The sequence below is a fragment of the Nuphar pumila genome, chromosome 16 (assembly GCF_984573655.1).
Source record: "Nuphar pumila chromosome 16, dmNupPumi1.hap1.1, whole genome shotgun sequence".
Lineage (NCBI taxonomy): Eukaryota > Viridiplantae > Streptophyta > Magnoliopsida > Nymphaeales > Nymphaeaceae > Nuphar > Nuphar pumila.
The window spans coordinates 15,891,739-15,909,564 of NC_143264.1; the positions used below are offsets into that span (position 1 = coordinate 15,891,739).

Below are 17,826 nucleotides of genomic sequence, written 5' to 3' on the forward strand. Positions count from 1 at the left end.
ATTTCAAAGAAAATTTATTTTTTTGTGGAAAACTTGTGTATTTAAACCTTTTAAAAAATTAAGGATCCACACTTGCATGGATTGGGCTTGGAAAATGGACTTTGGATTAAGGTATCTGATATGTTTGGTATGTTTCATGAAATGAATCTTGTTTTGAGTGTTTGGACCTTGGGTTGGTAGATATAATCTATTGGGGTATCTTAGTGGATACATGTCCCAAACTTTGAACTTATCAATCCATCTTCCTTGAGATTTGCCTAGTCCCTTAGGCAATGAAGCATTTCAAGGAGACACCCAATATGACACTATTGCATCACTCTTATTTCATTACTTGCAGTGACAAGGCATGATTATAAGAGGCAACTAGAGTGATTCTTTTAAGAATCCATAAACACTGAGCGATTTAGAACACAAATTCCATAGAAAATCAACATAGATAGTGAACTTATTCTTTGCTATTATTTTTCCATGCAGGTCAGCCCAAACAATGATGTCCAAGCTACCACCATCAAGGTCCCCATGGTGTAATCGATTGTGCTATTGCCCCACGCAGTTTACTAGCTACACTTTGGATCTCCAACAGCTTCATTCAATAACTCAATAAGAGTTCAGCGAGATTTGCAGGTTTAGATCTAGCTTTACTCAAAATATAGCTTCACTTCCACTCCCAACATGTTGCATGCAGTTCCACCTTTTTTTGCAATTGGGCCAAGCAGCCAATGCATTGACCAAGGCAGTACCAACAATCAATCAACTCCTATCCTTGTGCAAGGTCACCCCATTTTTCTTTTGAGATACCTCTTTCATTCTTCATTAACTGGATACGGCCATACTTGGAGGGTCCCAGGTTCAAGGGACTTAGGTTAGGGACATAGGCTTAGGTTTAATGGACTTAAGTTAGGAAAGTCTGATAAGTGGGATGGGCGGGTTTAGGTAAGACAGGTTGGTTCAATTAGGCTTTAACAAAAAATCTGGTTCTCCCAAATGGTACCACCTAATATCATTAAATTTTGGGATACGGTGATAGACATCTTAGAAGAGATTGAGTGTAAATCTCAGAGTCAAAGGTATTTTCAAAGTTACAAGAAAATTAAAGACAAGTTTAGAACAAACTGGGTTTGGTTTAGGGTAGGGTTTGGTATAAAAATTATTTCACACAAATGGTGTATTAGAAAATTTTGAAATTTTAGAGAATCGTTCTCAACACTTTAAGGAAGTTACATGAAAATTTATTGATAAGGGGACACTTGAATTGAGAGTTATGATTTTAAGAAGTCACCAAAATTTCCAAAACTTCTACATGACAAATTGGGTATAGTTCTAGATAAATTTCATTAAAAATGTTTTGGGTTGCGGTAGGTTTCAAGTTTGGATACACGAGTATAGATGGGTTCCTACTTGGTTGGGTTAAGAGAAACAAGTTGGGTATTGGATTGAGGTGCCTTCAAGGTTTGAGACGAGCTTGGTTCCTATTAGCGAGGTATTACACTACCATGCCTAGCAACGAGGAAAATAAAAAACAATAGGGAAACCAAAAACAAAAATTTACCAGACTTTCTTCAAGCCCACTACACCCACGAAACTTGTGTGTCATAGAAGTATGCAAGCAGACTCCTCAGAAGAGCCTCTAACTAATGGAGCCACCTACACCGTGGTGAACCTATTGTTGGCCTCTTCCGAGATTGTACACATAGTTTTGATCCACTACATGCATCTTGGTTGATGTTGCCTTATTCTCTGCTTCATTTTGGAAATATGAAACATGGGTTTTTTAGCGTTCTTCCATAGTTCGAGACTCACAACGGACATTCATTCTACATACCAATAGGGGATGTTCGAACACCCTTGCCTTCACTTTTGTCACCAAAAAAAATTGTTTATTTTCTTATCTTGGAGACTCCTCTTATGTCGCATATGGGGTTTGACCTCAGCCTTATCAAACTCATTGAGAACTCCTTGCAATATCGTGGTTCAAGCGGGATCAGTTGGCAGCTTGCAGTAGTCCATTAGCTTCCATCAGATGAGGGGGCACAACATGTGTAGTTGGCATGCGTCGACCGCGAGGTCAGCTCCCTCAATATGATCTTTGCTCTAGACCTCCAACTCATGACCCTTCAAAAGGCATGAGTCAGCCAGCTTCGCTTCTGAACTAGGGAGCGCCTTATTGCAATGCGCACAAGCCGCAACAACGTTGGATTTTAGAACCTTTGCTTCCTTCTGCGAAGTTATGAATTTCGCAAGAAGGATGATAGCAAACACTTTTGTTGGCTGCAAGTGGAGAAGGCACACATCGGCTACAGAAGGTGCATCAATAGGATCAACAAGATTGGTCTCTGAATTCTCATTTACGAGAACTCGATCGATTCCCGTGCACTCCTCACATACGGATTTTTGCGAGATCTTCTCCTTTGGTTGGTCGTGCTTTCTTCCGAGTAACCCATAATCAATTTCAATGGGTCATGGCAGCTAATGAGTAGCTCGTACGTCTACTTGGAGTTGCTGCAACCTACTCAAGATTTGTTGTAAGCTAGCTCTAACATCCTCTATACAAATACCATTGATTTTGGTGTTAGACCTTCTATCGAATTTGCAATAAATTTGGAATTCATCTTCGGTGTTTGGTCTTAACTTCGCTTAGGTGGGTTGGGTCTCTGATACCAATTGTTATGCTCTAGTGGGCTTGTGGTGGGATTGGGTTTGAACCTAGGTATGGGTTAGGTTGGATAGGTCAAACAAAAAATGGTTTTAGAATGGTTCTGTTTAGGAGACCGACCAATTTTCATAGAAAATTCAGTATGCCCATATAAGTGCACTAAAAGTCATGAGACTTTGTGGAAGTCTTCTAGAGAGGTCGAGGAAGACTATGCTCAAAGGGCAAAGTCAAAATCATTCTGGGCTAGGCGAACTGATATAGGGAATAGGGGGTTAGAATAGGGACATGCCTCAAAATAGGTTTTGTTTGGGACAGACAGGTTTTAGGAAAAATTTATCTCTCTCAAATGGAATGTGGAAAAAATCTAAAATTGGTGGACACTAGGCACATGTTGAGGAAAGATCTGACCAAAAATCAGACCCTAACTTATTTTGGTTGGAGATAAATGATCTCAAAACTAGGAAAGATAGAACGAGAGACAGGACTCGCTGGACTAGGTTTTACGCTTGGCATGTTCCAATAGAAAATCTATTTTTCTTTATTGGGGTTTGATAAAATCATGATTTTTTAAGGCTAGTCTTAGGACAAGTCAAGAAATCTACGGTTCAAATCTCAACCCTAAATAAGTTCAAGGCAGGGAGATATGAGGTCTTAAAGTTGGGTTTATTTCTACAGTTAACAGCAGAGCAAATCACTTAGGAATTACAAAACCTAACCAATGCTAAAATCCAAAATTAGATAAGACCTAAATCAAGAACTTCATAAAAACCATCACATGTCCATCTAGTCTATGTTAAAAAGGGACGGGGCATCCTTCAAGGTGGACCCACAAATTTACAAAATACCAACAATGTCATTGTATATATTGGGCTTGGGCGACTGGACCTTATCTTGAGGGATCCAATCTGTTTGGTTTGTTTCATGAAATGGATATCTTGTTTTTAGTGTTTAGACCTTGAGTTGGTAGATAAGATCCATTAGGGTGCCTTGATGGATACGAAGCCTCAAAATAAGAACATATCAGCAGGGGAGGTAGGTTGGTTGGTTGGTTGCCATGTGGCTGAAATGGTGAGTAATATTCAAACCTATAACTAAAGAAAATAGGGTGGTATATTAAAAGTTATCCCCGCCCGTGGTAAGGTGGAACTCCCCTTCCCACTAGACTTGTTAAGGCCAGAGGTGAGCCTTCATCTGGCAGGCGGCCTTCCTGTCGTGATTTCTGCCTGGTGGTTGGTGGTGGTTTAATGACCACCGCAGCTACTCCGCCTGGTTCTTCTGGTGGCTGAGATGCATCTTGGCCTAGAAAGGCCAGGGATTACCAAAGGCAGGATAATACCCTTGTGGCTAATAGTGGGTTTTTTGAAACAATGCAAGCACTAGAGTTTCTATGGCCTTCTTTAGGGCCTCACCAAGTGGGTTTGATCCAACTATGTTTGCTTCTCTAGCGGTTCCACCTAGGTTAGAGATGCTAATTTGACTAGTGTTAGAAATGATGCCTACAACTTCATAAAGCCTTTGATTGTGCTCATTTATCGAATATGCCAAATTACAGTGATACCACCATGGTTAGATTTTGTGTAGGTACGCGGTATCTTGTGGTGTTGCAGGAAAACTGGCCTGAAACGTCACCAGTTTGAGAATGTCATCAAAGAACAAAAATACATATTTTTATCATGTTGGCGATCACCCTGTAAACACAATGAGACAGGGAGCGTACCTGGATTCGCCATTGATCGTGTAGGAAGTTTGGCGTTCTCCTCAGCCGGTCGACGCCCACAATGAGCCCAGGCCTAATGTCGACGGTGAGCAGGACCCGTTTTGTTGTGCCTAAATGCAGAACAATCAATATGGCAGGGAATTGTTACGAAATCTCATCATTTTCGTAACCCCAAACCTCTTTATATAATGGAGAATTGGGCAGTTACGTGAATGTGGTCTTTCCACATTCACGTAACTCCCACCCACTACCTCCATTATTCAATCACTTACGTGACCCACTAACAGGGTGTCAAACCGGGTCAGACTGTGGGTTGGACCCGAAAACCCAAAATGTCCAACATTCTTCCACTTGACCCATTGACACTAAAAGTGTACTAAATCGAGGTGTTTACCGTTATCTCGATTTAATTCTTCATGTGGGTTCACATGCCACCCTTTATCACAAGGATGAATCGTATGAGTCAAGGATATGAACACCCCTTTATGAAATATCATATTTCCTTGTACTACACTACAATTCACCTTCAGTGCTTAGGCATGTAAAGAAATTACCTTTATGAATAGGTTGGTCTCTCACCTATTCTATTGGTCCTTTAATATTGTTATTCTGCTATTCTCTCTAACCCATATGAGAGATCATTTATGCAAAATCAACAATAACTCAAAACCTTAGAGAATCAAAACATAAACACAAATGTGATTACTTAATGTATTGTCATACATCAGAAGGAATCAAAAAGACCCATCCCTTTTACATGTTGGGAATACAATCCCAGTGCTAGCCCTTTAGTAAGGGGATCTGCAGTCATTTCCTTCGTCCCAATTGTATCAATACATACCAGATGATTCTCAGTCCTTTCTTTAACAACAAAATATTTTAACTTCATGTGTCGACACGATGTTGAGCTCTTGTTGTTATTTGAAAAAGACACGGCTGCTTCATTATCACAAAAGATCTTTAATGGTCTCTCAATAGAGTCCACTATACCAAGACCCATAATAAAGTTCCTTATCCAAATGGCCTGTGACGAAGCCTCGTATAGAGCAATAAATTCTGCCTCCATGGTATGAGCAGCAGTGGTAGACTGTTTTCCGCTTCTCCATGAGACAGCACCACCCGCTAGAAGAAAAATGTATCCAGTAGTGGATTTTCTACTGTCAATACATCCCCCTAAGTCCGCATCAGAGTATCCAACGACCTCTAGGTGGTCAGCTTTCCTGTAGGTCAACATATAGTCTTTCATTCCTTGTAAATAGCGCATGACCTTCTTTGCTGCCTTCCAGTGCGCAATGCCTGGATTTGACTGATATCTACCAAGCATTCCCACAGCAAATGCTATATCAGGTCGAGTGCAGGTCTGCGCATACTGTAAACTCCCAACTGCTGAAGCATATGGGACAGCATCCATCTGAGCCTTCGCAATATCATCCTGAGGACAGTCCTTCAAACTCAATTTATCCCCTTTCACTATAGGTATTGAACTAGGAGAACAATTCTCCATCCCATATCTTTTAAGAACCTTAAGGATATAGGATTTCTAAGATAGGCCAAGGACACCCTTAGTTCTGTTACGACGGATCTCGATTCCAAGGACATAAGTGGCCTCACCCATGTCTTTCATATCGAAATGAGAGGAAAGAAAGTCTTTTGTTTCATGTAAAAGACTCAAATCATTAGTTGCAAGAAGAATATCGTCAACATATAAAACCAAAATTATGAACTTACTCCCACTAGTCTTAATGTAAATACATTGATCAACAATGTTTTCAGTGAATCCAAAGTTCATTATTACCTGATTGAACTTCTTATACCACTGGCGGGAGGCCTGTTTAAGTCCATAAATTGACTTATTCAATTTGCAAACTAAGTTATTTGAGTCATCTATACTGAAACCAGGAGGTTGTTGCATGTATACCTCCTCATCCAGATCCCCATTCAGAAAGGCGGTTTTCACATCCATCTGATGCAACTCTAAATCAAAATGAGCTACGAGGGCCATGATTATCCTTAATGAATCTTTAGTTGAGACAGGAGAAAAAGTCTCATTATAATCAATGCCCTCTATCTGTGTGAAACCTTTTGCAACAAGCCTAGCCTTGTACCTCTCCACATGACCTTTAGAGTCTGTTTTGGTTTTGTAAACCCATTTACAACCAACAGGTCTAACTCCATCAGGTCTAGGTACAAGATCTCACACTTGGTTCTTTGCCATAGAGTCAAGCTTTTCTTTCATGGCATTGATACAATGTGTTGATCTTTCACTTTCAATGGCTTCTGCAAATGTGAAGGGATCTTCATCAATGTCTATGAAATCATTTGACTCTTGTAAATACACCACATAGTCTGGATGGATAGCAGATTTCCTAATTCTGGTGGACCTCCATACAGGTGCTACAGGTGGTTCAAAATGAGCCTCTGCATCCTGTTGTTGTTGTATATCCTCATCAACAACCGGATCTAGTTGGGATTGATGTTCATTGACTAGACTTTCTCTTACATTACTCGAAGGAACAATGATAGAGAAAATCGGGTCATTATCCTCAGCAGGTGTAGAACCTGAATCCTGCATTTCCTCAAAATCAATATTTTGAGATGCATCTATCCCAACAAAACCATTCTCAAGAAATCTTGCTTTATTTGTTTCCACTATCTATGGTGTATGAGATGGACAATAAAACCTAAAGCCTTTCGATCTTTCTGGATAACCAATGAAGAAACCACTAGTTGTCCTAGGATCAAAAGCTTTTATATGTGGGTTATACAATTTAGCTTCTGCTGAACATCCCCATATGTGCATATATGACAAAGAAGATTTTCTACCTGTCCATAACTCGTAAGGAGTCTTTTGAACAGCCTTCGTTGGAACCTTATTCAAAATATGCACTGCAGTCCTAAGAGCTTCACCCCACAAGGTTAAAGGAAGGTTTGAGTGATTCAACATCGCTCGAACCATTTCTTTAAGCGTATGGTTTCTCCTCTCAGCTACACCATTCTAATAAGCACTACCAGACATGGTATACTGAGGTACAATGCCTTCCTCTTTTAGAAACCGCGCTAATGGACCTTCCTTTTGTCCCATCTCTGTGAAACGACCATAATATTTGTCACTTCTATCTGACCTGACAACCTTAATAACTTCACATGTTTGTTTCTCTACTTCTTTCTTGAAGTCCTTAAAAACTTGAAAGACTTCAGATTTTTCAGATAATAAGTAGAGATACATATACCGTGAGTAATCGTCTATAAAGGTGACAAAATATTTTTCACCCGTATAACACGGTGAAAAAGGGCCGCAGACATCCGTATGCACTATCTCTAACTTTCCATTGTTGCGTTTGGCATCTTTCTTATATGTGTTAGACTGCTTGGCCTTTATGCAGTCAACACATGGCTCTATACTCGTAAAATTAAGGGATCCAAGGATTCCCTCTTTCACGAGTCTTTGGACTCTCTCTTTCGAGATATGTCCTAATCTCTGATGCCAAAGCAAATAGGATTGATCATCCTTTAGACCACGTTTATTGCCAATCATTGTGTTCTCAATGGAGTGAGATTCCTGAATTTGGAGTTTGGTTCTTAATCGATACAAACCATCACACATATATGCAGAACCTATATTCATTGAATTTTTCATAATAATAAGTTCAGATTTTTCAAATTTAAACACAAAATCAAACTTATCAAGTTTTGAAATTAGGCTCCGACTATAAGATGGAACATAAAATGTATCGACCAAATCCAACATGAATCCCGACTCCAACACAATTCTGCAGGTCCCAACGCTCTTGACATGTGAACGCATCTTATTTCCTAAGAAGATGCTTCTTTCATGCTCCGTTGGTTCCCTTTTGTTCAGAAATGCCTGCAAAGAGTTGGCAATGTGCACCGTAGCACCAGAATCAATCCACCAACTATGCAATGGAACATGAATTAGATTGCACTCATGAGAAACAAATGACTTATTACCTTTATTTTCGAGCCATTTCTTGAACTTCAAACAGTCCACCTTCTTATGCCCTTTCTTTTTGCAGAAGAAACACATTATAGAAGGGCCACCAAATTGAGATTTGGCTTTCGCCTGAGAGTTTGAACTCTCCCCAGTGGCTCTCTTCTGATTCTTCTTTTTGAAGGAGCTTTTCTTTGGCCTCGACCTCTGCTTATCCTTATGAGAGGCCATATGTGCACTTGGCACCCTCTCACCCTTCAACCTCTCCTCTTCCTCAACACACTTACTCAAGAGGTCATTAAAAGACCACTCATCATTATGTGTGTTGTAGGAGATTTTAAAGGGTCCATACTCAGTAGGTAATGAGGTTAAGATCAGATGGACTAAAAACGAGTCAGAGATGGCGAACTTCATGTCATTCAGTTGAGTCGCAATATTCCTCATTTCCAAAATGTGCTGTCGGATGTGACTGTCACCAGCATATTTCATAGACACTAATTTGGACATGAGAGTACTGGCCCTTGCCTTATTAGAAGTGACGAACTGAGCCTCAATGGCTCCCAGAAATTCCTTCACAGACCTACAGTGAGGAATTGCGCCTTGAATGTTCTTAGCCACCCGAGATTGCAAAAGCAACAGGCTAAGTTTGTTCGAGCGCTCCCACTTCTCAGAGGCAGCCTTCTGATCAGCTGTACTCTGCTCTGTAAGAGTGGGAGGTTCGTCAATTCTAAGGGCCAGATCTAAATCCATATAGCCCAAAGTGAATAACAGAATTTCTTTCCAATCAGAAAAAATTGATCCGTCTAAGATAGGGATACTACTAGAACCGTCGATATGGAAGGAACCTGATAAATTAAAGGAACGAAAAAACAGAAAGATGTTACTATTATTGCTCAAACGAGACTCGTGTTGAAAAGGTAAAAGTGAGACCCTTTATTTTTCACCTTTTCTGAGACAAGCATAGTTGAGCCATTATCGTTTCACTTTGGTGAAAACGACAATACTCATAATTGCTCCGTCTCTTCAATTCTCAAGGAATTGACTACAGTTGGTGAAACTAGTAGATCATGAATCCAGAGGCAATTCAGCACTGTACCTTTGGGTACGAACATGCTTCATGGGCTGGAATGCACATCTACTATCACACCCTGTGTAAATTTGGAACACAACGACCTACCTTTGGGTAGAATCGATGTTTCATAAATTCACACACAATCATAATTACGAATCTTAATACGGTCCAAAGAATCTTTAATTAACACGACTCAGATCACTTTGGTGATTACAGGAATCGGTTAATCAAAATCTTTTACCGAAAAACCTATTCGTATTATGGAGCACACCCATGCACACATTTTAATGCATGTATATTCATGACATAATATCAGTTCATACTACAACACAAATTTATAAACTAATTGTCATAAATTTAGTTATAATTCATGCTTAAAATCAGTATGCATAACTTAACCAATGCTAAATACATGAATTAACATGCATAAGTCATGCATTATTCAAAATAAATACTTTATAAAGAATGAAAAATAACAAACGCATGCTCATATGGGTAAAACCCAGGGTCCACATGTAGGAACCGGTCTAAAAACACTCTGAACCGGTCTGAAACTGCCCCGAACCGGTCATCTAAGGGTCCGAACCGGTTCTGAACCTTATAAAGTGGTACTTAATATGAACAAAAGTTTCATAAAACCCTATAACCATATACCAAAATCCCTGTATTTCATTATATTTATGAAAATACAGTCTCAGCATCTCGGAACCGGTGAAAAACTGGAAAGAACCGGTCAAAATGGCTCTGAACCGGTTCCGGAAGGGGTCGGATCAGGTTCCTGATCCGATTCAGTCTCAATAGTGTTTGGATCCTGTTTTTATGGATCCAACCCAGTTTTAAATGGGATCCGGGTCTGACCCGACCCATACTTAATACGGATCAGACCCAGCCCGAACAGAACCCGGGTTAGACCCGGTCTTAAACAGGCCCGGGTCGGACCCGGTCCAAAAACAGACCCGGGTCGGGCCCGGTCCAGAACGAATACCGGGTATGACCCGATCCTTCATGGACCCGGGTATGACCCGGTCCTACATGGACCCGGGTATGACCCGGTCCTACATGGACCCGAGTATGACCCGGATTAAACCGGGTCCGGATCCGACCCGGTCCTTAATGGTCCCAGATCGGACCCGATCCAAAATGGGCTCGGATCGGACCCGAACCTTTCCGGATCAGACCCAGACCCGGTACCTATATGGGTCTGGGTCAGATCCAAAAAGTAAAAGTGCAGACCCGATCCACCCAAAAGGGTTGGGATCGGATCTGTCCACGGGTCGACTCTCTGAACCCGATCTGGTCCAACTTTTAAAACCTAAACAGAAACCCGATGGTTTCTGTTTCAGTTTTAGGGAAACCGAAAAGGGGGTTTTCGGTTTCCCCCTATTTCGGTTTCACGGCGACCCACGTCGCCGTCACGGCGACCGGTGCCGGTTGCCAGCGACCTGCGTCACCCCACGGTGACGCCGGTCCGGCGACAGCCCCCCCACCTCGTCAGACGACGTCGCCCCACGGCGACGATGGAGGTGAAGCCGATAGCTGAGGGGCATGGCAGTGCCTGCCAGTCCGGCGGCAGCCCCGGCGACATCAGCAAGAATGCTGCCGGCCAGTGGCTGCCCCTCCACGGCGAAAACCCACGGCGAAAACCTACCCCCTCCACGGCGACAGGTAAGGGTTTTATTTTTTATTTTTTTATTATTATCGTCGGTTTTGCAGGTTCCTCCGGCGATGGGGTGGGTGATCCGTGGCACCGGCGAGACCGCCGCTGTCACCTGCAGCTTTCCAGCAAAAAGTCCATACGCCGGCCAACCCGACGGCTCCGGCGATGATCCCGGCGACAGCAAAACCTCCCTGCAGCCCAATGGCCACAGGTATAAAACGCACAAATTTTTTTTTTTAAGAGTTTTGCCTGAAACCGGGAATGTAATGTCGCCCTTTTCCGGTGACATTTGCCGGTGAAGACAGACTGTCATCCCACGGCGACAGTCTGCAGCTTAATCGGTGGTTGTCACCCTACGGCGATTCCACCGACGTCAAAACCGCTGAAACAGCCTACACGGCCACGCGCAGCAGAAATGCGTGGCAGTGGGCCCATAACCCAATGTTGGCGATCACCCTGTAAACACAATGAGACAGGGAGCGTACCTGGATTCGCCATTGATCGTGTAGGAAGTTCGGCGTTCTCCTCAGCCGGTCGACGCCCACAATGAGCCCAGGCCTAATGTCGACGGTGAGCAGGACCCGTTCTGTTGCGCCTAAATGCAGAACAATCAATATGGCAGGGAATTGTTACGAAATCTCATCATTTTCGTAACCCCAAACCTCTTTATATAATGGAGAATTGGGCAGTTACGTGAATGTGGTCTTTCCACATTCACGTAACTCCCACCCACTACCTCCATTATTCAGTCACTTACGTGACCCACTAACAGGGTGTCAAACCGGGTCAGACTGTGGGTTGGACCTGAAAACCCAAAATGTCCAACATATCAAAGCCTGCTTTCTAAGTTGGAATCCTTTAATGAATCTTAAATTTGACGAGACTGTTCTCTCAAATCGCTCGGTCAAATGAATTGAGGTGAACCATCTTTTTGCTCTGATATGATCCACCCTCGAACTACGCAACAGGGTGATGATCTAGGAGTGCAACCTAAACTCTTGTACCAATTTGATGCAGTGATATCACTCTTGAATCCCACAAGAATCGATACCCTTGCACAACAGTGAAACTAAAGAACTAGGAAAAGACGTGAAAATAAAAGAAAGTTGCATGCAAATAACTAAATTCTTCAATAATTCATTATCAGACTCTCTTTCTCCTCTGCACTAAATATTTGTAGCAAACAAAAGATAAACCCTAATACTAATACAGATTTGATATAGATCTGAACTCAAGTAAGATCCAAAACATGATCCAAGACTATGACCCAAACCAATCAGTAACAAAAAAGTGAATCCTAATGGACCCTTGACCTGCTTCAGCTCTTGCATCAGTGTAAAAGAGGACACATGGTTCGGAAAAAACATCATATATTGCAAAATGCCTCCCCCCTGGGGAAGGCATTTGATATGAAATGTTGATTGATGCAGGAAAATGCGCTTGCACTACCATGTGGGCAGCGCGTGGCTCCATGTTTACCCATGGGGCTTTTTGTTTCATGTTGGTGGAATGCCAGCCATCTAAGTAAGTAAATTGCTACGTTTTCTATGAAACAGACAGGGCATATATAGATAAAACAATGACTGTTTTTTTGAAAGACATATCATCTTTTAACAGTATGTCACATGATACCATCCTATAGATGTTCTTAGCTAGTGTGGTAAACTATTGAGTGGAATCTCACTCTTTAAGCCATTTTTTTCTTGGAGTCCGAAATTTCATAAGCCATCCTACGTCTTACCGCATCAAAAGATTGCTCTTGGCATCAAAGCATTGGTAAACAAGCTTAATGAATCAAATAGCAGGTGTTCAAGTCATGGCTAGCCCGAACTAAGCGAACCAAACTCGAGCTGGCTCATTTATTTAAAAAAAATACACTTTTTCAAAGCAGAAAATAATTGAATGTGGACCCTAAACATACTGAGCCAAGTTCAAACTCACTTATTTACAAAATAATACAATATTGTTTCAATACTACAAGTAATTAATAAGCTTACTGCTCGCATGCAAAACACTGCAACATCTGCACTTTATAATATAAAATATAGATGAAAATACATTTATTACTACACTACAAGAATATGGGTCAATAGCCGCGACTCATTAACCGTGACACCAAAAGTCACTGCTATTGATGGAATTGAATTAGCTAATTAATGAGGATACATGAGCCAAGCCTTGTTCGACCCTTGTTGTTCATGCATGTTTGGCTTGCCAAGTCTAAATGAGCTTTTTACAAGCCAAACTCAAAGTCGACCATGAGCAGCTCTTATTCTTTCCCAACTTTAGACATGAGCAATTTTTATTGATGTAGCAAGAACAAAGATACATATGGGAGATGGAGATCACCGACTATAGATCCACTTTACTTTTCTTTATTGTTGCATGAGTGACTGTTGATTGCTGTTTTGAAGTTAATTTGGCCATGAATTTCCTTTAATAAATTTTATGAAACGTGGTCACTTCTCTTTCTTTCAATATATAGGGGGAAAAGCCAAGGAAAACAAGACACCAGTTTTTATTAGACAAGAAGGATAAGCATACACACCATAACTATTTTTTTCTGACACAGGACACGACCATAAATATGCTGAACACTAGCTTGCTGCATGACCAACACAGGTTGAGTCATGACATATATAGCATGCTTTTATTTAATCATCAAACATAGTAGTGGTGAACTTTATATGGCAACTGCAGGGGATTCAGGCATTCTTCAGTTGTGAGGGAGGCCTGGGTTCTTCTTGATGTACTTGGCATACTCTTCTGCCGAGCAGCAGAAAAACCCGCAACAAAATCTTAAAAAGATTCCACAGCGAAAGCAAGGAGTTTGAGGTTGGTATTCTGCACGTGTGGCACCATTGAGGAAGCTCGCAGCTGGAATCTGCTTGTCTGAAAACGGCAGAAAGGCACATATCATTCATCAAATGTGAGTCTTGGATGATGGCATAAAAAGGAATATAACAAGCAGAAAATGTTAAAAAAGATATGGGAATTTTTAAAAAGCAAAACCTTTTTGACACAATAACAAAACTTTATAACGGATTAAAATTACGTTTTTTTTTTTTTCTTATCTTGGAGTTTCATGCAAAAAAAAACAAAAAACAAATGAGAGGTCAAGCTCTAGTAGTGCAAACGTTCAGTTCATAAGATTTCTAAGTAGGGATGGCAGTGGACTGGGGCGGTGGCGGGGGACAAGGTCTCAACCCCTGCCCCGTCTCAAAATTTCAGCCTCCATCCCCGCCTCCATCCTTGTACGGGTATTGATTTTAACCTTCATCCCCTGTTCAAGCGGGGTGGGGCCCCCATTTCTCTCCGGTATACTGCTATCCCTAAAGGTATTTTAGTTATTTTACTGACAGAGATTGGGGAGTGAGAGGGGGGGAGTATAAATCCGTCCCCGCCTCTATTCTCGCATGGTGTTGATTTTAACCTTCATCCCCACCTCCATCCCCGTTTCATGTCCTTCATCCCCGGTCCAAACGAGACAAGGTGGGGGCCGGTTTTCCCAGCCCACGGCCATCACAAATCCTGCTGGTCAGGATGGTGAGCTACGCAGTGACAAAACTCAATGATGACTTTCATCATAAAAAAAGAACACAATAAATAATATGGGCCAAATATCTGCAAAACGAAATTTGTTAAGCAATTAAAAAATAAAGTAATAAATATATAAAAAGAAAAAACCGTTTTCAACGAGATAAGATAGCAGATATAAAGGCATTTTTTTCCTTCAGACAATAAATATCAAGATATTTTGGCCATTTAAAATGATAACTAAATTGTCACCTTTTTTCAAAATATTGCCAACATAAAAGAATAATTTGTTACGGTAAGGAGGCATAGTGCAACTGATGCTCATGCTTCAGCTCAATGCATGACCTATTTTTGTGCATGCACGTATTTTTAGTGACAAAAAGAGTAGTTTTTCTTTTTGCCAAACAGCATGGACCAATCACTGAGTATCAATACTTAAAAAATAGAGTACATATGAGTAGGGGGTGTCAACGGGTCGGGTTTGGTTTGGACCCACCAGTACCCGATAAGAACTACATAAACCAGAAAAATTTTGGGTCTTAATGGGAACTTGGGTTGGGTCTGAGTTTGGTATAAAATGTCACAAACTATGCCTGGGTCCATGTATTAATCTGACCTTAAGGTCTGAACCCCGGTCTTAATCAGGTCTTATTATTTATCACCATACCCATACCCTATAGGCTTTGTTTAGGTTTTCTGGTCCAGGTAAACCTGACCCATTGACACCCCTACAAATGATGTAAACTGCGTGGCCCAAACTATGTTACAATGATTCATGGACTCGAATAAGGGGGATTCATGTTCGACTCGAAAGTTCCAACAATTTTTCAAAATTCGGACACGAAGACATGAAACTTTTTAAAAAATTTAATCAATGAAATGCTATTTTTTAATATATTAACATTTTAAAATGGTCATTTTATAAGAATATGATAAAAAATAACAACAAATATTTAAAATAAAGACCATACATGCCAATCCAAAATACATGAACAGATGTCAAAGTATTGCTATATAAAGTGGTGTGTGGGTGGCCTGCATCCTTAAAATGGGATCCATGATCTTCATCTTATCCTGAAGCATTCATATGAAGAGATCTGCAGTACTACCTAGACGCCTTATCTTATCGAAGCAGTGCTTTATCAGAGATCATAGCCAGTATGTTGCAGCATATACCTTTTAGCTTCTAAGGGGTTGAAAAACCTGGCTTTCTAAACACTTAGTTTTCTTAAAATCTGGATTAAATCTTGTCTTCTAAAAAACTGACAATCAGGTTTTGCTGTTTGGATGACGTCCTACTAACCTAGTTTTTTTAGTTTTGCACCAAAATAACTTATAACACACACATATATAAAATGCGCATCCATTCATATTAATTAACAAATAAATAAATGTAATGCTACAATAGATAATACATATATTGATATATAATTGTATATTATATATTACATAGTATTTTATGTATATATATATATTATAGAATGTACGTGCATAAATAACACAATTTAATAATAATGTAGTACATATATATAATACATACATAACATGTATATATAATAATATATAGTTTTTTATTATGTATAATATATATATATATATAATTTATATGTACTGTTTAGATTATATATAATATGAGAGAGAGAGAGTGTGTGTGTGTGTATGTGAAAGAAGGGGGTGGCTGGAAACTTGCTACTAGCGACCCTTTTCTTGACAGAGAGGCAAAGGAAACGGGTGGACAGAAAAGGGCACCAGTGGCCTTAGAGAGAGAGAGAGAGAGAGAGAGAGAGAGAGAGAGAGAGAGAGGATGTGCCCTAGTTGGAGAGAGGATCACGTCAGAGGCACCTCTGAGGGTAACACTGTCAGAAGCTCTTCGGATGTCGTTCATCTTAAAAATGAACCACACCCATCAAAACAGTAAGGAAGCTCATGGTGGGACGATCATTTTAAACCATTCTCATGCCGTCCATCAGAACTACGAACGACATGATAAAAAAGAGGGGGGCCCATCTAAGTGATGTACATCCCATTCGTACAGGCTTCGGATGCCATTCATCTTGAGATCAACGTCATTCAGTTGGTGCTCTGACCTGATACCGTCAGAGCACACACTCGGACCTGATCTCATCTCCTTCGAAATGGCTCAACGGCAAGAAATATTCACCAAGGTTCAAACTTCTTGTCAAATTTGGGTTTTGCATCGAATTAACTGTTTTGCACCAGACGCCCAATCCTCCTTTTGAATGGGGGATTTGGCATCCGACCCTTGATCCGCCAGGATGGGTGGTGGATATTGAAAATTACTATCAATGGTCATTTTCAATATCACCTGATCCCATCTCCCAATTTGGACAAGACCTAAGAGATGGGTTGTAGCTACTAAGCTGATCAAACAGATGAAAAAGAAACAGGAAAGATAAAAACACTAAAATATTAAACAGCTGAGATAAAGGAACGTAGACGCACTTTCTTTTTCATCGACCACTCGTGCAAAAGCAAGGGAGGAGGTCAAGAGTAAGGAAAGGAGGAGGATGGGCAAGTAAGATCCCTTTTTTGCCATGCCTATGTACTATTATAATCTCACTAACAAGCAAAGAAGTAGGAGCTGACCACGGAGTTGAGCCTCCTTCCTCTATCTATTTATAGAGAGAGAGAGAGATGGCGTAGCTGGTAGATGGCATTCAGTCGGTGCACATTATGACAGTTATCATCAAGATTAAGTGTTTGATGCCAACTGGTAGTTGGCATTTATTCATTTTCCATGTTTATAAAGTTTCAATGGCCTACATATCACAAAGTTAACTGCAGAACAAATGGGCTCCTAGAGCAAAATTCCACTCTTTATATCAGGGCTGAAATATTGAATTTGACGAATATGTAATTCATCGAAGCACCAAGTTGTTACTGAACGAAAAGGATATAAGGTGAGGAGATGTTTTCATATGCATCACCTAAAACGGGAGTTTGCATCACCATCCCGGCCCGTTTTAATTCAGTGTCCTTCGCTGTTCCGTCCCTCCCCCCTCCCCAAAAAACCAGAGGACGGGACAGCGTGGGACTCGCATCAAAGTGAGAAGAAACCCAGAGGTCGCCTGGGCAGGGGAGGACAGAGCCTCCTGTCCTCTCCGTGGACAGGTTGAGCTGTCCCTGTCCTCCCCAGTAGGGGATTCAAATGCCTGATAAGGGTATCAATCTGGGTCTTAGCATGGCCACATATTCACACTCAAATCCTGGTATTGACTTT

General features: G+C 40.9%; 1 long non-coding RNA gene across 1 annotated transcript; it reads right to left on the minus strand.

Annotated features, from left to right (window-relative positions):
* Window positions 1–13,547: 13,547 nt before the first annotated feature.
* Window positions 13,548–17,214, minus strand: LOC149813018 (uncharacterized). The gene is made up of 2 exons (XR_016428359.1): window positions 17,049–17,214; window positions 13,548–13,940 (listed from the first exon to the last, which is right to left on the minus strand). It is a non-coding gene; the product is annotated as an uncharacterized LOC149813018 (long non-coding RNA).
* Window positions 17,215–17,826: the final 612 nt, after the last annotated feature.